This window comes from Notamacropus eugenii, chromosome 5 (genome assembly GCF_028372415.1).
Source record: "Notamacropus eugenii isolate mMacEug1 chromosome 5, mMacEug1.pri_v2, whole genome shotgun sequence".
NCBI classification, from domain to species: Eukaryota; Metazoa; Chordata; class Mammalia; order Diprotodontia; family Macropodidae; genus Notamacropus; species Notamacropus eugenii.
The window spans coordinates 349,039,532-349,053,073 of record NC_092876.1 but is presented as its reverse complement, the minus strand read 5'-3'; positions in this window follow the sequence as shown (position 1 = coordinate 349,053,073).

The following is a 13,542-nucleotide window of genomic DNA, read 5'->3' as shown; positions in this document are numbered from 1 at the left end:
CCAATGTTTAAGGATATTGATAGACTTTAGAGTTTCTAGACGGGGCAACAAAAATGATAAAGGACCTTGAATCCAAGTCATATGAAGACTAGTTGAAGAAAATGGACACGTTTAAGTGAGAGAAGACTCAACAGGGACATGAAGATTATCTGCAAGTATTTAAAGAGTTGTGATGAAGAGAAGGGATCATTAGACTAGTTCTATGTGGTTGCAGAGGACAGAAACTGGAACAATGGGGAGAAGTTGCAAAGAGGCTAATGAAGATAAGATATGAAGAAAAAACTTGCTAACAATTCAAGCTATCCCAAAGTATAATGGGCAACCTAGAGAAGTGGTGGGTCCTCCTGTCTTGGAGGTCATCATATGGAGTCTAGAATGCCACTTCCTAGATATGTTATTGTAGACATCTGTGTGAATGTGAGTGTGAGTGTGTGTGTGTGTCTGTGTGTGTGTGTGTGTGTGTGAGATGGTGGTTGGGCTAGATAGGCATGGAGATCATTTTCAACTCTTAAGTTCTATGTTCATGTAGCCCTGGCCATGGCATCTACTAAATTAGTTTGGATACTTCTCTATTCCCCGAAGTACAACAAAATCCTAAGCAGCTACTATATAACCAGAAAAGTTATGGCAAAACCATTTTTTCATACATTAGCAAAGTAGGGATATATTCTATAGAATTTATTATTAAGATAATAATAATGTAACAGTTAAACTCACAATATTAATAATACAATAATAAAATATTAACAACACAATTATATTATTAATGAATTTATTATTACTGTTATATATTATGATTATGTATAATTATTATTATATGTATGTGTGTATCTCTGTATATAATATATATGCTGTATTACAGATACATATATATATACACATATATAAAAATATATACACATATAAATAAATTTTTGGTGTTTGTTCTTGAGTATAGAAGAGAAAACCAGAAAAGCATTCATAGACTATGCTTTCTCTCTCCTGAATAAACCTCCTACTTACTAAAAGTTATGAACATTATTGAAGGTTTGTAAAGCATTTATGGAAAAGACTTTCAAGAACTAATATAACCCAATGGTTCTAGTTAAAAGATTCTTAGAATTGTTTGTATTTTGGCTTTGTCTATGAATCCATTTTCAGAATAATCGTTTGTTGCCTACATTCATCATAGAAGGAAATTCTAAATTTCAGTTAGAGTTTAGAGAAAAAAAAAGGATTTCCCCCCCCCCCCCCGTAAATTCATGGATCTCCTAACATGTAGCACAGGATCTCTTGGGACTATGTTTCCCAAATTAAGAACTCCTACTTTGGAAAATATATATTGATAGAACTATTCCTCGTGTCCACATATGTTGAATTGATTTGAGATCATGGAATACCTCTATAGAGTTAGTGCAAAATTTTTTCTATCATTAAAAAATAGTGTCTGTGTTTCTCCCTTGTATCTGTACTTGTGGAGAGGGAGTTCATTGTAATGGAGAGAACTTTGAATTTGGAGTCAGGGTTTTAATCTCAGTTTATTATGACCTCAGGCAAATCATTTACCTTCTCTGAGCCTCAGTTTTCTAATTTAGAAAATATACAAATTGAACTGCATGGACTTTAAGGCTAATTCCACCTCTAAATATTCTGACTTTGTCTCTGTTCAGGACCTTTTTTCTAAAAACAAAAATTTATAAAGTTTCATAATTTCAGAACTGGAAGGGACCTTAGATGCTAACTAGTTTAACATGTCCAAAAACAAATTCTCACTATTATATACTCAATAAGTAGTCATTCAGAATCAGCTTGATATCCTCCTGTGATGTTTCGGATGGGAGCTCAAATCCATTACCTCCTGAGGCAGCCTATTCCATTTTTGGTAGCACTAACATTTAGAAAGGGGGTTTTGTTTTGGCTTGTTTTGGTTTCTGTTTTGCATACATTGTATTTGTGTGTGTGTATTTCTCTGACATCAAACTTAAATTTTCTTCTTTGTAACTTCCATCCACTGCCGTTATTTCTTCCCTGAGGGTAGAGGAGAACAAGCTTCATACCAATTCCTTCATTCTAAATATAAGAAGAGTCTGAACATGTTGAACTACACTTTTTAAAAATTATCTAAATATTGATGAAACCAGAGAATTCTGGAACTGTGTCTCTATGTATTCCCTATCTTCTGCCTCCCTTGGTATCTTCCACTACATTATATATTTACCCCATACAAATGGAACAATCTATTCCCAGAATGGAAGAGATAAAAAACTGCAACTGGTAAGTCCATATGAACTGAGAGAAGAGAAGAAAGCACAGAGGACACCACACTATAAATTGGTGTCACAAGGGAGCTCTTCTCCTGGCCCTGATTGACACAAGAGCCCTTTGAAGTTTTCTAGCTTATTTAATTCTTTCTCCTGAACACAACCTTAGATCCTTCACACTCTACGGACCATCTGAAAGACTGGGTACATTAGGCTTCATTGTGTCCCTTTCTGATGGAAGGATAAACAATCTTGAAGATTTTGTTCTGAAGGACAATTATTAAAAACGCAAAATCCTGGTCTCTTCCAGATCACATCTCCCTGCCATCAGCTGAATAAATGATTTATATCCTTTCAGGACTGAAAGCTGCTCTTTGTGGAGCTGGCAATGTGCAGTTTCAGGCGGTTAAGCTTCTGCTCAGCTTGAATGATACTGCTCATGCATAAAGATATAAAACAAGGATGTAAAGAGATACAGATACATCTTCCAAACTCAAGCACATACATCATTCAACAACAGGTTTTTTTTAAAAAAAAAAACAAAACAAAAAACATAGATCCCACAGGAAATAGAAATTGACATATACATACCACATAAGAGGTAAGGAAAATATGAGGAAATCACAGGCCCAAACACACAGGGGATAAAATAGATACAATAGATACAGGGAGCAAATTGGGAGTGAAGGAGAGATTCCAATAAATGGGAAGCTGGGCCAAGAGACAGTCAGGAAGAGTCACCTGTACCCAGGGGATAGGATTTCTTACTGGAATCTCAGCAAACAGCATACGGAAGAAATCACAGATCTTCATTGTTTTACAGAATAAGCAAAGGCAGCCAGGGGCTTAAGTGTGGGACAGAATGATAGTTACCTACACGGAGGGCATAAAAGGCAAATGGAACATCACAGTGAGCGGAAACCAGTGAAGATAAAAGAGAGTCAGCCTACCAGTAATCAACTCAGAGGTCCACTTCAGGTATGGAATTACACCTACCAAGGGCATGCAGGGAAAAAGAAGGAGTCCTAGGTAGAGATGAGATCAATTTCAACAGAAACTGGAGGCACATCTGTAGGTGAGAGGAAATCGTACAAACTAATCTCTGGGCCCCTGGTGAACATTACAGCATTATTCATGCGCTATCTGGTGAGAGTTGCAATCAGTGAGGGCGTTTCTGCTTGAATGGCTTGTAGGGTGTGATTACTGAATTAAATCTAATGAGAAAGAGAAAGAGACAGATCAGAGGTCAGAAAGCAAATGAGACTGCATGTCTGGAAATCATGTCAGATGTACACCTTTGGTAGCATGAAAAAGTAGAGATATACCTACACCTGTGCCCTTACATTTAGGGACTTGTACAATTTGTTTAGGGATATTTTTCCCTTTAAGTTGTATGGGATTCAACTCAATTCAATTCAGTAAGCAGTTATTACCTGTTGTACTATGTGCTAGGCCTAGGGAACTCTTTAAACTACCCTACCTTAAAAAAGCTTATCAGGGGATATGACATTAATACCATTCAATACAAAATAATTTTAAGGAGATAAGGACTAGCAATAAGAAAATGAGGAAAGCTCTTCCATAACAAAGTACATATGGGTAGATCCTTAAAGATAACTAAAAATTTGAAAAGGCCATTTAGAAGGGGAGTGCATTCTGGCATAGGGGACAGTTTGTGACAAAGCATGGAGGCAGAAGAGCAAAAGTCATGTATGAAGAATAGCCAGTTGGTCAATTGGGCGGGAACCCAGACTCCAGGAAATCAGTCTGGAAAGAAAAAGAGAATCAGGTTATGAAGAACTTTAAATGCCAAACAGAGGTAGGTTAGGAAGGAAGTTTTACCTGGTTATCTGTGTCTAATCATTTAAATCTGGAATATGTTTGTAGCCATGCATCTTAACCAAGTCTAGAACTTGAAAGAAATTGGGCTGTCATAAAAGAAACTGACTTATCAAACAGGAAGAATTTTAATAACCCTCGAAAATGCAGCTCCCAAAGCAGTGATATTTTATGTCTTCAGGCTACCAGGGTGCCCCACTATCTAAGAAAATATCACTGTGACATTGTTAAATGCAAAATGTAGTGAACATGTTGTAGAGGGTGACATGCTTTGAAGAATTATTTATTTTCTAGTCCAGCTTTGCAAATGAATTAGAACAGATTCTTTGTTTTGTTCTCCTTTGTTTTTGGCAATGGAAAGAAATGAGTACATTAGATATGGGAGTCTGTTTTCTCTCTCCATTTCTTTTTTGGTCCTTCATCATACCTATCTTTCTATTATTTAAAAAGCACTTATCCAAATCCATTCCTTCCCTTACAGCACAATTTGGAGTTACTTTGAGTTTTGCCAAGTTAGTCCAATGAATTAATGGATAAATAAGCAACCTGTATGTGTCAGGTGATATAAAAGCTATTTCACAAGCAAGTATTGTCCTAATTTGAAAAGATTCTTTGGGGACGGATGAATGTGAATAATTCATGGTTTGAAAGACAGATGAAGAAGGAATTTCCCTGTTCCTTCTCTGCATGGCAGCACTGCCCTTGACAGCCAAGGTTTCAGTTAGTAGAGTTCACAGACCACAGTGATTCAGGGATTAATCTCCATAATTACCTTTTAGCTTCCTCATTATAAAAAGTCCAGCCTCCAGCATGGCAAGAAGCCAATCTGTTGACCCCACTAGGACAGTGTTTCCCACTAGACACCCCATACCTGATCCCTACATCCTTCCATCCCATAAGGGCACCATAAGAAATGCCAATGATAAAATAAAAATAGATGAGATATTGGAATAGAGGTGAGGCTAAGAACCACATTGTGGTAACAGTTCATTAGTTTGGAACACAACTAGTTGTGGCCATTCTCACCAAAAGTTTTCCTCCAAAATGAAGTAATTTGAAGGCAGAGTCGGCTTCTTTCTTTCTTTTTTTAAATCCTTCCCAAGTAGTGCCTTTTTATATAGTAGTAGACATTCAATAAATGTTGACATTGAACATGAGATGTGACACTGGCAAGTAAGAGAGTGATGTTTGAAGCTCTCTAACCCTCAACTCATGGGAAAAAAAAGGAGAAATTAACACCCAACAGTCTTTGCAGAATTAACTGTGTTCAGGTGTGATAAGGATAGAAAGACAGAATTAATTTCCTAGACGATATAATATCTGTCCTGGGGAGAACATATAGACTCAAATATTCAATAGTCAAGTGGATATGTGACTTCATAATGTTTGCATTTGTCCAGTAAGTACAGCTAAAATCTCATCTGTGTCTACCCATCGTTCATAACATCCATGCCATTCCATAAATTTCATTCAGAGAATTCACCCAATAGAATAGGGCCTTCCCAACTTTCTCTTGACAGAATGAGGACACTAATGGAGTGCATGGGACTCCATCAGTTGTCCCTTGCTTTCATCACATGATTAATCTTATTTTCTTCTCATCCATTTTTATAATAATATAATTGTTTCATTTCTCCTTAGTTCATTGTTGATATTGATTAGCAGTCTACTCAGACCCACCAAATGCTTCTCCATTGTCCCTCATGTTATATTTATTTTTATTTTAAAAAACAGATTTTATTTGACATGCTTTGTTTTTATATTGCCTAGATGTTTCCTTGTATGCTCCCATTGTACTCATTTTGATTCTTTCAGAGAATGTTGTATTCTCAGATGCATAGTTACACAACAACTATATGAGATCAGTAAAGAAAATATGACCCCCCCCCTTTTTTTCCTTCCAGAAAGACATTTGGCATCAATAAAAGAACTTTAAAATTTTCAAAAGTATGAAACAGACACACGTGAAAAAAGACATGAGAATGTGTTTTAAAATTTTCATGCAAAAAAGATCCTAATAGAGCTTTTTAAAACAAGATTAAACTGAAATGGGTACTACAATAAATGGAGTGATTGGACACAGAGGTATTCTTTAGGTATGGCTTTGATGATGGTATGATATAAGAAAGAAAAATGAAGAGGAATACACAATTTGGAACCAGCAGAAATACGGTGCTCTTTCTGCTAGCATTTATAAACATTACGTTTTTCAAATTATTTTATATACATTATATTACTTGATCTAATAGGAGCTAAATGACAGAAAGTTTGAGAAATAGACAGAAAACATACTTATTTAGCTATAGTCAAATCTAAGTCTGGAAAACGGTAGAAAGAAAAGTTCTTTGGGAGACGACTACGGTGTGGAATCTGGTCTTTATCAGAAAGATAAATGCAAATCATTCCAGGTTTTCAAATATTAAGCAATATGTGGAAGCTATGCTTTTGGAACTGGTTTTTTGGTACTGAGGGAAAATGAACTGGAGTGAGGGGTGGCTAGGTAGGACAGTGAATAGAATGGTGTGATTCAAGCAAGTCACATAACTTCTGTTTGCCTCAGTGTCTCACCTGTAAAATGAGCTGGAGGAGGAAAGGACAAACCACTTCAAGTGTTTTTGCCAAGAAAACCCCATATGGGGCCACAAGAAGTTGGACATGATTGAACAACAATAAGATTGTGGTAGAGCTTTGCCCTTCATTCTTGAAAAACATGATATCAGAGAGGCGATGACATGACTTGCAATTGACTTTGATTTGAGTGACTGAAGGCTGTGGAAGGTCACTAGCCTCACTTTCTCCTCCAGAGCCAGCTGGGTTCAGTGGCCTGATATTGATCAGGACCATGGAGATGGCCCAGGAGGTAGTAGGAGACCTTGGCTCTGTTAAGCTAAGGTCTTTTCAAGTGTTCGCTTTGAATGAGGCAATGCCCATTCAGTGAATAGGCCTCTTTAAGAAGTGGAGAGAAGTGAAGACAGACCGCGACCAAGTGGCAACATAGGAGGAAATTGCAGTCATCCAGCAATGAGGGGATTACAAACTTTGATTAAGGTTGTGGTTATAGAAGTATATAGAAAAGGATATGATCAGCAGGATTTGGTGACAGGCAGTATACAGGGAACAAAAGAGTGGAAGGCATTGAAAATAACTGTGAGAAGATGAGCCTGAAGTACTGAGGGGAGGATCATGCCATTGAGGCTTAGGAAGAAGTAACATTCATTTATCACTCTTGTCAGCACTCTCTGGGACCCCACTCTGGATTGCCCTGCAAGTACTGCCTTATATTTTGAGATGATTTTTGGTTTCTTTCAGGCCCCAGTGCATACAGCTAATGGGTGGAGGTTACAAGAACCAGTTAAGAAGGTGAAAACATAGAATAAAAGAAAGAACAGAAGAGGTTATCAGAGAGTAGATGCTGAAGTTAGAGGAAATAGGTAAGCAACAGTGTCATAAGCAGGGGAGAGATCAAGAAAGGAAACATCTGAAAAGATGCCACCCGATCTTGACAAAGAGTGAACATTTTCAATGGAGTGAAATGGAAACCTAATTTCAAGAGGTCAAGAAAGGAGGAGGAGGTAGTGAGTAAATGGAAGTCTCCATAGTCAATCTATTCAAGATATCTGGCCCTGAAATATAGGACTTTTTTTTTTAAGATGGAGTAAAACTTGGATTTTTATATAATATTCTACGCATTAGAACAATGAATTTAAAGGAGTAAAAGGGAGCAAATTCTTTCAGAGAAATCCCCTGGGGGAAAGAGAAGCAATTTCTTTTAAAATGGGGTAGGGGAAGAGAGAAAGTAAACAGCAACAATAATATAATAAATTAATATAATAATAAAAATTGGTCAAGTGATTCAAACTTGATCTTGTTGCGCACACCTGTGATTCTAGAAAGCTAGCATCAAACACAATGTTTTAGAGAAAATTTCCCTAAGAGCAACAACAAGCAAAATATATAAAGTAAATAAGCCTACGGAAAATTGTAAACAATCTTTTGAGTAAGAAATTCATTTTAGCAACACAAGTCCTTGAGCAAATCTATTTCAGTTCAGTCTGGGAAAATCCTCAAAAATGCTTTATACCAGTTTAGATGAGCACCGATGCTCTCTCATAGCTATTCCAAACCTCTGGGTCTGTATTCCCTTTTGTACTCTGTAGCTCTGTGGCACTGGACAAACTGCTTTCTGGCATTTTTCCTCCCTTTTCTTGCTGACAAAATCTAAATGATCTAAAAGTATCTCCAACGAGTACAAGAGGGAAGAACACAACCGTTAGCAAATGTGTATTTGAGCTCCACACTCCCAGGGTTTTCGAAGTAATAAAAACCAATAGATAACACTCAGCAGCGATAGTGAGTGGGAACAGTGCAATCTCACCAGTACTAATAGGGTTTTTAATAATAGATAGGTTTCTTTCTGCAGAGCGAGAGAGGGGAACAGCAGAGGTATCAATTGTACAGCAATCTGCTGACCTCCGTGCAGTGTAAGAAGTGTTACATTAATGGGGCTGGGCCTCTCACTCCACAAGTGCAAAGGGGATTCCTGATTATTCAGGCATGAATGATATTTGTCAAGTTACCACAGAGAATCCTGCAACGGAATGTGGGAATTTTTTTTTTCCCTATGATATGATGGCTAGTAGACAAAAAAAAAATGGTTTGAGAAAAAGTTTCCAATCTGAAGTTTTGAAAACTAGATTGATGAAAGACAGTACAATGCAATGGACAATGCTTACAAATGGAAAAGTTTGGAGTCAGTGCATTCTGAGTTTAAATCTCAGATGGGCTAATTAACCATTTCTTATATATTGATCAAATTGTTTGCCTTTTGGGGGCCTCAGTTTCCTAATCTATAAAATGAGGGAGATTCTGAGACCCATGATCTTATGATAATATTGAGTCTTTGGGTCAGGTAATGCTAGAGATACCCAGGCTATGGAGAAGTCCACTGTGGCAGCTAAATGAACCAACTTTATTCTTTAATGGGATATAGTTAATAAGTCTGATTTGAACTTGATAGAAACAAAAATTGTTACACAACAATCTTCACTACATTCACTATTCCTATGAAATCTTTGCTTAGAGTCCCTCTGCTTAAAACACAAATAAAAGCTATGGAAACTATTTGTCTAGTTGTCATGGAAACTATCATCATAAACTCACCATACTGTACTTAATGCATCATCTCTTCCCTTCCTTCAGAACTGTGAAGCAAGCCTAGTGTACCATTGAAAGGAAACAATGTTACAGAAAGAGGTGGAGAGGCAGTAAAATATAATTCTAGCAGTTTCTCCTGTGTGTTCCACTATTATAAACTTGTGGCATTCCCATCTCTTTCAAATTTATTCACTTTCCCTTTCTTTTCCTCCATATTGTTCTTTTAAGTATAATCACTTATGTTTATGAAAGGAATTTCCTTTGGGCTGATGTTTATAGGACAAATTCCATATGATCAGATTAAGTTTGTGAATAATACATTTGCGTATGAATAAACTCCCCAGGGCATGTCCTCCTGGCTGAAACTATGTGCAATGGAGTATTTGACTATAATTCAGTTAAGGAAGCTAGAGATATAAATAAATGTGGGTGGAAAGTGTGTGGGTAGAAATGACTTAGAAACATATAAAAGCTGCCTTTTCCTTTAAGATGCAATGTTTGGCTTAGAATATCAGTAATAAAGCCAATGGCTTGTATAAATTTGATTCATCAGGTCATTCCCTGTCAAAGAGAAAAGTGGATTGATCCAGGCAAATTGCATTTGGCTGCATAGGACACCCACTGTGATATTTCTTAAACATCTCAGTTTTAGGCTAGAAATAATCAAGAAACTCTTTTTACAAGATAAGGCTCTTCACCTGGCCTAATCTCCTCTCTCATTGGCAGTCTTAAGTTTGCTGATCTCCCTGATCTGTCATAACATGTGAAGGGTTTAAAAGTATCTCCATTGCTGCCCTTTATCATCATGACCACTAACAACCAAGAGAAATAGGAAAATGATGGAATGTTTACATCTTTGGATTAGATTCTGTTATCATTAAGTCAATCAACAAATCTGTTTGAAGAACCTATAGGAGCTAGGCCAATTTGAGGAGAACAAAAAGAAGTTTTAATCCACTGAGAAATATGATAGGTCCATAAGAAAATATAATGTAGTAGGCTCTGAAAGATTTTGCTATACAGCTCCTGTTATAGTATAGGAATTCAGCAAGTGTAAGAGATCATTTTAGGTTGGCGTGATCTGCTAAGACTACCCTGGAGAAAAGATTGGGGTTTAAACTGAATCTTGAAGGGTTGCCCAAGATTTGAGCAAATGAGGAGTAAGGTAAGACAGTCTGAGAAGATACATTTACATGAGCAAAGGTACAGGCATGGGGAAATAAAAAGTTTGTTGTTTTTTTTTTCAGAGATATTGATGATGGAATAGAGGGTTTGTGTAAGGGAGCAACAAAAATTGAGTCTGAAGAAAAAGCATGGGACCAGATGGGGTGTGTACTCCCTTTCCTTTTGCAGCCAACCTCCTGGAAAAATCTGTCTGCACTTACCATCTCTGTCTTCTCCCTTCCTGATCAATTCATAATTTCTTGCAATCTTGATTCCATCCCATCATTCAAATGGAATATTTCTCTCCAGAGTCACAAGTGATCTTTTCTTGAAATTCAAAGACTTCTCACTACTAACCGTCTTGATGTATCTATAGCATTTGACACTACTCACCACTCTCTGTTAGCCCTGAGTTTTCATAATTCTGCTAGATTGTGACTCCCTTTCTATAGAAAGTACAAATCTTCCTCAGCCTATCTGCAGATTAATCACCCTGATGTCTAAGTGTGAGTGTGTACATTCTACCTTTGACCTATCTCTCTCCCTCTCTCTCTTTCCCTCCATTCTCTGTGATGATCTCATCATTTCCGATGCATTCAATCATTATCTCACTTCATACGACTCCCAGATATACATATTTAGCTTTCATCTCTTTCTTGAGCATCTATCTCACATCTCTGATTACAGGTTGGACATCTCTACCTGAATATTCCATGGAGGCATCTCAAACTCAACAAGTAGAAAACATAACTTGCTCTCTTCCCCCCCTTTCATCCCTCATTTCTTTTTTTATGTTTGTTTATTTATTTATTTTTAGTTTTCAACATTCATTTCCACAAAATTTTGAGTTCCAAATTTTCTCCCCATCTCTCCCCTCCCCCACCCCAAAACACCATACATTCTGATGACCCCTTCCCCCAATCTGCCCTCCCTTCAATCACACCCCTCCCTCCCTTTCTCCCCATCTTCTTTCTTTTCTTGTAGGGTAAGATAGATTTCTATACCCCATTACCTGTATTTTTTATTTCCCTGTTGCATGCAGAAACAATTCTCAACATCGTTCCTAAAACTTTGAGTTACAACTTCTCTCCCTTCCTCCCACCCCACTCATCCCCACTGAGAAGGCAAGCAATTCAATATAGGCTATATATGTGCAGTTTTGCAAAAGACTTCCATAACAATCATGTTGTGTAATACTAACTATATTTCCCTCCATTCTATCCTGTCCCCATTTATTCTATTCTCTCTTTTGACTTTGCCCCTTCCCAAAAGTGTGTACTTCTAATTACTTCCTCCTCCCATTTGCCCTCCCTTCTCTCATCTCCCCCACCCCTCTTATCCCCTTCTCCCCTACTTTCCTGTAGTGTAAGACAGATTTTCATACCAAATTGAGTGTGCATGTTCTTCCCTCCTTAAGCCAAATGTGATGAGAGTAAGCTTCACTTTTTTCCTCTCACCTCTCCCGTTTTGCCCTCCATTGAAAAAGCTTTTTCTTGCCTCTTTTATGAGAAATAATTTACTTCATTCCATTTATCCCTTTCTCCTCCCAATATATTCCTCTTTCACCCCTTAATTTTATTTTTTAGATAACATCCCTTCCTATTCAATTTAACCTGTGCCCTCTGTGTATACATATATATGTGTGCATAACTACTCAAATACTGAGAAAAGTTTCATGAGTTACAAATATTATCTTTCCATATAGAAAGATAAACAGTTCAACTTTAGAAAGTTCTTTTTGATTTTTCTTTCCTGTTTACCTTTTCATGCTTCTCTTGATTCTTGTGTTTGAAAGTCAAATTTTCTATTCAACTCTGGTCTTTTCATCAAGAATGCTTGAAAGTCCTTTATTTCATTGAATGACCTTTATTTCATTGAATGGCCATTTTCCCCCTAAAGTATTATACTTAGTTTTGCTGGGTAGGTGATTCTTGGTTTTAATTCTAGTTCCTTTGACTTCTGGAATATCATGTTCCAAGCCTCTCAATCCTTTAATGCAGGAACTGTTAGATCTTGTGTTATCCTAATTGTATTTCCACAACACTCAAATTGTTTCTTTCTAGCTGCTTGCAATATTTTTTCCTTGAGCTGGGAACTCCAGAATTTGGCTACAACATTCCTAGGAGTTTCTCTTTTCATATCTCCTTTAGGAGGTGATGAGTAGATTCTTTCAATATTTATTTTACTCTCTGGTTCTAGAATATCAGGGAAATTTTCCTTGATAATTTCATGAAAGATGATGTATAGGCTCTTTTCTTGATCATGACTTTCAGGTAGTTCCATAATTTTTAAATTGTTTTTCCTGAATTTATTTTCCAGGTCAATTATTTTTCCAATGAGATACTTCACATTATTTTCTATTTTTTTTATTTTTTTGGTTTTGTTTTGTAATTTCTTGGTTTCTCATAAAGTCATTAGCTTCCATCTACTCCATTCTAATTTTTAAAGAACTATTTTCTTCAGTGAGCTTTTGAACCTCCTTTTCCATTTGGCTAATTCTTCTTTCTAAAGCATTTTTCTCCTCATTGGCTTTGTGGCTCTCTTTTGCCAATTGAGTTAGCCTATTTTTGAAGGTGTTATTTTCCTCAACATTTCTTGGGTCTCGTTTAGCAGGCTGTTGACTCACTTTTCATAATTTTCTTGCATTGCTCTCATATCTCTTACCAATTTTTCCTCCACTTCTCTTACTTGATTTTTAAAATCCTTTTTGAGCTCTTCCATGCTCCGAGACCATTACATGTTTATTTTGGAGGTTTTGGATGCAGAAAACTTGACTTTTAGGTCTTTCTCTGATGGTATGCATTGTTCTTCCTCATCCAAAAGGATAGGAGAAAATACCTGTTCACCGAGAAAGTAACCTTCTATAGTCTCATTTTTTTTCCCTTTTGTAGGCATTTCCCCAGCCTGTTACTTGACTGTTGAGTCCTTTGTCAAGACCAGGGTATACTCTGGGGTCCTGTAAGTTCTCAGTTCCTCCAAGGTGGCACAATCAAGTGAGAGGAGTTTACTCCTCTCCTGGCCTGCACTCTGGTCTGGGAGCAACCACGAACTTTTCTGCCCAGAATCTACAAGTAGAATTCTCTCTTCAGAGCCTCCAGCAGCTCCATCATGTTAGCCAGCACTCCTCACCCCAGGACCATCACTC